The sequence below is a fragment of the Lithobates pipiens genome, unplaced genomic scaffold (assembly GCF_037356315.1).
Source record: "Lithobates pipiens isolate NorthernLeopardFrog02 unplaced genomic scaffold, aLitPip1_a1.2 Scaffold_13, whole genome shotgun sequence".
In the NCBI taxonomy this organism is placed as follows: domain Eukaryota; kingdom Metazoa; phylum Chordata; class Amphibia; order Anura; family Ranidae; genus Lithobates; species Lithobates pipiens.
This window is the reverse complement of record NW_027507718.1, coordinates 474613060-474619797: the sequence shown is the minus strand read 5'-3', so window position 1 is coordinate 474619797 and position 6738 is coordinate 474613060.

Below are 6738 nucleotides of genomic sequence, written 5' to 3'. Positions count from 1 at the left end.
GATCTATTGGGTTTTATATTTTTCCTTGTTTTGTTGGAAAATAATCATACATTGTAGTTCTTTATCCTAGGTCTGCAAACCAAATTATTATATGACTATTTTCCAATATTTTGTGTAGCAATCTGCTAGCATAGGTGGCTAGGCAAATTTAGCTATGGCTCCTTCTGTTATCAGGGGAGCTGTGATTGTTTGGTCTGGTCTGTTCAGGGTCCCACAGGCTGGGAGTTTAATTTCTTCCACCTGCCTCTAGAAGAAGCTTCCAGAGCTTAGAGCGGGAGATTCAAATCAACCAGCCTAAATATTTATCGGGTTGTAGGGGGGAAGTGGCCAGAAGGGGACCAGGGTGTAGATAAATAGTCTGAGACACTTGAAAGCGGGGTTCCTTCTGGGTGCCGTGATGTAGGACTTGAATGAGCTTTGCTCATAGTTAATTGCAGAACCACACTCCATACAAGAGATCTGGTCCAGAGAGCTGGCTTCTCACTCACTGGGTATTGTCTGGAGGAAGCTGGAAGGAGGCAGCTGTCTTGGGGGCTTTTGAGTAGTGCCATTGAGACTGTGTACTGGAATCAAGGTAACCAGTCACCCAAATTTTAACCCTATGGTCTTCAGTTGTAGGACCTTGGACTGTTCACCATTAGCTACTATTGGTACTAGAAGAGACTGTCCTCCAACAAATTGCTACAGCTGAGTGTTGTAAAATATCACATTCCATAACTGCCCCCCAATGTAAGTTTCTTCAAGCAATAAACCTTAAAAAAGATATCCCCATAGACCGTTTACTGGAGCCAGTATGATTGGACTGTTGCTTATGTGGATGGACAGCCTTTGTACTTATTGGGAAATAACTGGTTGAAATAAGTGGCCGCTTCAGGGTAAGCGCTACTTTGGAATAAGCACAGAACGGGGAATGGAAATGGTCATGTGATGATTTATCAGCTGTAGTAATTGTAGCCAAAGTCAATTCCCCTGGTTCTGCACCCATCCCAGACTGTATCCTCCCAAGCAGGCCTGCCTAAATTTACCTAACCTATAAAAATCATATCTCTAGCACCTACCTACCTAGAGGGTGCTACATATACTACACGGCCTGCACTATATACTCTGAACTTGACTAAGGGATGTGCAGATTACGGAGGCTACCGTTTCCTACAAAGCTATCAACCCCTCTATATTCCTTAACCAATGATTGACCAGATGACACGTTCCTTTTTGGAGTCGAATGGCCATAGCAGCCTCTTTATTGCAACAAAATAAAATACAAAAAACTCACAAACATACAACGTAATGCATATAATACATTTTTACATAACCATTAAACCAAATACAAATCAGTTTAATCCTGCCCGGTCTAGAGGTCTTTGAAGAGAAATTATTTCTCGACCAAATAGTTGTATCGGTACACCCCATAAAGGCCCCACGCCCTGTATTACGTAAGCTCAGGGACAACCATTTACTTCCTTCCAGATACAACCAACTACACACCATTGTTACCATTGTATTGTTAGTAAGGGAAGGGACACCCATACCTCCAGATGGGCCCAACCCCCCTAATCCTCCATTATTTTTCCAGCACCGCCTTCAAACACTCTATAGACCTCCCGCTGCTATGACTATCTAGCAAAAGAAAAACAACAAATTCTCTAACACCGGTAAGCAAGGTAAAACTAACCCCCCCTACAACAGCCAAAAGACACAAAATTGGTCTCGTTAGTTAGTGCCACGTTTGTGCTGCTAGAAAAATGTATTTGTGCTGTTATGGTTTTTTAGTTATAACAGCTTGTTTTTAATTTATCACACCCCACCCACTTTGCACCCCATGTTTTTAAAGCTTAAAAATAAACATACCATATGTTAGTGCTACGTTTGTGCTTTTTTGTGTCATTTAGTAAATTAGTAGGTGTTCTTAGTTAATTAACCCTTTTGATGCTAATCTCATTCCTATCACTTCTATAAATTTTTTTTTTTTTTTTTTAACACAAATCTTTCAATACATTACAAAGAACAGAAAAGTGTTTCTAAACCCAATAAATAATTTTTTTTTCAGATCTTGATCTTTAAAAATGACCATACACTGCAATCAATTAGATCTTAAATAAATTAGACTAAGTGCAAGAGCCTGTTTGATTTCCTATAATTTGAATTAATTATTCAAGTGCATCTTCCTATTACCTATTTTACCTATATTGAGTTGTACAGAGATTGGCCAATCAGATTGCATAGTGCATGACCATCTTAAGTGCCAAATTTGGAATGCAGATGTGCCATGACCCATGTTAGAATGTATATCTTTATGTATTAAGCCCTGAACAAAGTTTTCAGAGAAAAATTATTGATTAAGATTGTGGAAAGAACTGTATGAAATTGAGATAATGGAAAAAACATGGTGTTTAGTGTTTTACAAAAATTCTACAGATTTGGTTTTAGGAAATAATAAGTTAAGGATTGAACAATTTTTACAAAAAAATCCAAACTTGGATTTGGTTATTAAATTAAAAGTAGTAAATTGTTCTAATTTATTTAAGATTACCCAGAGAAAATATTAAAATATGAAAGTTTTTGTTCAATCTAAAAAAATTGTAAAAATAACTATAACAAAAGTTTTTGTAAATGAGTATTTCTGGTAAAAGTAAGGACTTTTGTTTGCGGGAGAAGTTTTCTCGGGGAAATGGCCAATCGCAGGTCATGGGCAGGACCCAATCTGTGAGTTTCACGAGATTGTCTTCTAAACAATTTTTTGTCATTATTATAATCAGGAAAGTCATATAACATAGTGTACATGATTTTTCGTAGATGTACAAACAAAATATGTTTAAAAAGTGTTAAAAAGGTTAAACATTTTAAAAAACGAAAAACAAGATTGTTACCGAATTGTACAGTGTAGGGTGTACAAAGCATGGTAGCCAAGACTGTCAGTAACAGATCATTCTCTGAAGAGTATGTGACATGTGAGGAGTGTATTACCAACAGAGAGATGCAGATCAAGTTACAGACTGGTCAGTCATGCCATGACATTTTTCATTTTTATGGATCAAAGCACAATACATTTTTGTGTTAAATTTTACAGATACTTGGAAGAGGGTTCACTGATGAGGAAAATATATTTAAAATGTATCATTACTTACTAAAAGTAATTGTTTTGAAAAATAAGATTTTTTAGGCCTTAATAACTTTTTTGAGAGTTCGTTGAGATTTTTGCAGACAAAGTATCTGTCTGAGTAAATTTTAATGAATTATATAGGCTTACTGTAGGGCAAATATATTTTTAATAACAAAAGATAACTTATATACAAACATTTGAAGATCTGAAGAAAGTCCTTATAAATTTAGTATTTTTGGTAAATATAGAAACCTCTCTCAGTCATTTTACATTTAAGTGTATGATGAGACAATTTCATTGGTATTTATAAATAAATGTGTTAGGGGTGCATTGTCCAATGCTACAGATCTGAGACATTGTGGGTTTAGCACCATTTGTTTTGAAAAACATCTTATGTTACACTAAAGGTGTTATTTCAAGGAAAACAGGAGGTGTCAATACACACAACTTTGTCTAATGGCAATTGGATGTTAAAAAGATCAGTTGTAGTGTGAGGGATAGAGCCACAGTTGTGTAAATTAATCATGAGAATGTCACTTTTTCAACTTTTAGTGGACGCATTGAAAGCTGAATTTAAGACTGTCATATGTTGGATTAGCACAGAATATTTAGGAAAGCCCAACCTAAATTAATGTTCTTTTACAAAATTAAAATAAATTGTCAGTGTAGAGAAAAAAACAGTAATCTGGCAAGTTTATTCTTTTAGAAGATTTAATTTAGTCACAGGATAATGAGGGGGACTATGAGTTAGAATCAGTACAGACTGATAAAGGAGATAACATTTATTGTAAAAATAATTGGATTCCAATAATAATGGATAGAGTTATTTTTAAATGAAAATATTTATTTTTGCATATCTAGGTACCTGATTGATTGATTTTTTGTTTTAGCTTATAAAAATTCTGAACTACTCATTTTAGAACACTTTGTCATCAAACTTCTGAAAATTGTTTTATTTGTTTATAGAATTATCTCAAGTGAAAGAGGCCTAACCTGATACTACAAAGTATTGAGGGATTTGGCAAATCTATATAGATTGATTTATATTAGTTTTATCACTTGCTACAGGAGGATTACAAGGATATTGTTTTTTTTTAGTTAATGTTTCTTTTTGATAAATTAATTGAGGTAATTCTAGAAAAAATAATATTTTTTATAAAAACGAAGTTGTTGTGAACTTATGTCATATTCCATTGGGGTTGGATTTCAAACCATGGAATTAGTTAATGATTTAAAATTTTATAGGACAGGTAGTGAAGGACATGTATGCTATATTAGCTTTAGTAAAGTTTTTGTTTCTTATCATCTTAAGTACTCAGGTATTGTAGAATGTATGAATAGTATTGGTTAGGATGATAAAGGTAAATATTGGGTGACTTATTTATCTGCTATAGTTTAAAAACGTTATTATTTTCTAAACATAGGGTTTGTTAACTTTTTGAGTTAATGACAGTCTTTTGAGATTAGCATACTTAGTTTTTTATATTATCTGTTGTATAGAAAGTAGTGTGGTTGCAAATTTTGCAAACAACAGGTATAGGTATTTCAGAAGTTTGTTCACAAAACATGGCTAGGCCTTTGCTAAATTTAAAAAGAAATGATGTCTTGAATGAGATTTCTACTTCAAATGAGTATGTTTCGAAATGTATTCCAGTAGCTAAAGTTATGGTTAATAATTCTAGATCTGAAGGTACCAAGGATGTCAACAGAAATGTCAACTGGGATATTAATTGGGAAGATTATTTTGTTATTTTTAAGGTACATTGGGATTATAGTTTTTGTTTCAAAAGTATTGGTAAAAATAAAAATAATTGGTAAAAATAAGAATAAAATGGGTAAACACAGAAAGGATTATCATTTTAAAATGGTTTACATTGATTAATGAAAATTATTTAGGAAAACATAATTTTTAAAAGAATTTGATACTTGTTTTCATTTTCTTTTATAGATATATCTTTCGTTTCTAAATGTAAAGAAAACGATTTTATTTTATTTTTTTTAATTTAGTTTTTTGAAAATTTTCCATGACAATGCAACAAGCACAACTAAATTTCTATTTGTTACTATTTTTTGTTTTTTCAAAAATTATTATTTTTTGATTATGTTATCAAGGACTATCAATTTTTGGTGAACTTGCATCAAAAGCGACATATTGATCGGTTGATCATTATGTGAGGGGGAGTTAGGATGTGATTCTCATAAGAATTTTTTTATGAATTATATGAATAATGATGATAGTAATAAGATAATAGGAAAGACAAAAAAGGTATAATTAGAGTATATGAAGAAAAGGATTTCAATGTGTCTAAACAAAGTTATTGTTGAATTTAAATAATTTTGGAATGTTTAAAAAAAAAAAAAACAATAAATAGAAAAAGTTGCTTGCTGGTCATGGATAGATAGATAAATAAATCGAAAAATAAATAGAATGATAGATAGAATATATAAAATATGACTATCAACTAATGGGAACGTTTTTATGTATTTTGTTTCAAGTCTGTATTAAGGTTAGAATGAAACAATTTTATAAATTGATTAAGGAAGAAATGAAAAAAAAAAAGATGAAAAAAATTATGACAAGTATTTTTAGTCGGAAAATTACTTCTGGTTTATCTGATCCAGTGATTAGCTGTGGTACATCTGGAGCAATTGATTCAAAATGTGTATGAAAGGGCGCCATAAATGAAGTGTGAGTGATTTAGCTAATATTCAAGTTGTGTGAATGTCATTTTGGTACCAGTTGTTCTTTATGACCAGAGTTTATGACTAAAGGTCAGTAGGTCAGTGGTTTCACAGATAAGAAAACACATAGAGAGTGTGTCATATAATGGAACAATATACTTGAAAAGAAGATCATTTTTAAAGTAAGATCATAGATTATCCATAAAATATTTATATGATATGGTTAAAGTTTTAAGAGTTTCACAAGAAGTTAAATACATTTATAAAGTTGGAAGAAGAAAATATTTAGTATTACATGATTTAGATGAAGAATTAATTAAAATTAAATATAATACTTTATACTTTCTCAATGGAATGAAATATTTAAATATTTTTCATAGAAACATCTCAGAATTTTTGAAAATGTTTATGTACAAATTCTGACTCACTAAAATGTATTAATGAGTATTGTATTAATGTTTATTGTATTGTTTGTATTGGAAAAAAGAGAATCAAAGACATTTATTATTTAAGATGAATGCACTTATTATTTGTTGAATATCGTGCATTGAGGGGGAATATGTTAGAAGTTTTTGAGGTAATTAATATCTTAAAAGATAAAAGTTTCTGAAAATATATGTAAGTTATATGTTCGGTGGTTAAGTGATGGTTTCTGAAGGTCACACAACAGCAGATCATATAGGGAGGAGGGGATTTGCTGAGTAGGTATCTATTTTTGAGTTACTATGTCAGAACAATGGGTGGAGTTATGCTACTTATCTATAGACTGAACCATATTGGGTATATATGCAAATGTGGGTGTTATTAGGATATGCTGACATAACATCTTGAAACAGTATAAGAATGGTCTAGGGTTATAGGAAAGGAGGATCGGTGGGTAGAGAAAGGATTCTACACGTTGGAGAATGTAGATCAGATGACCCTATCCTCCTTCTAAAGCCATCACCATGCCATAT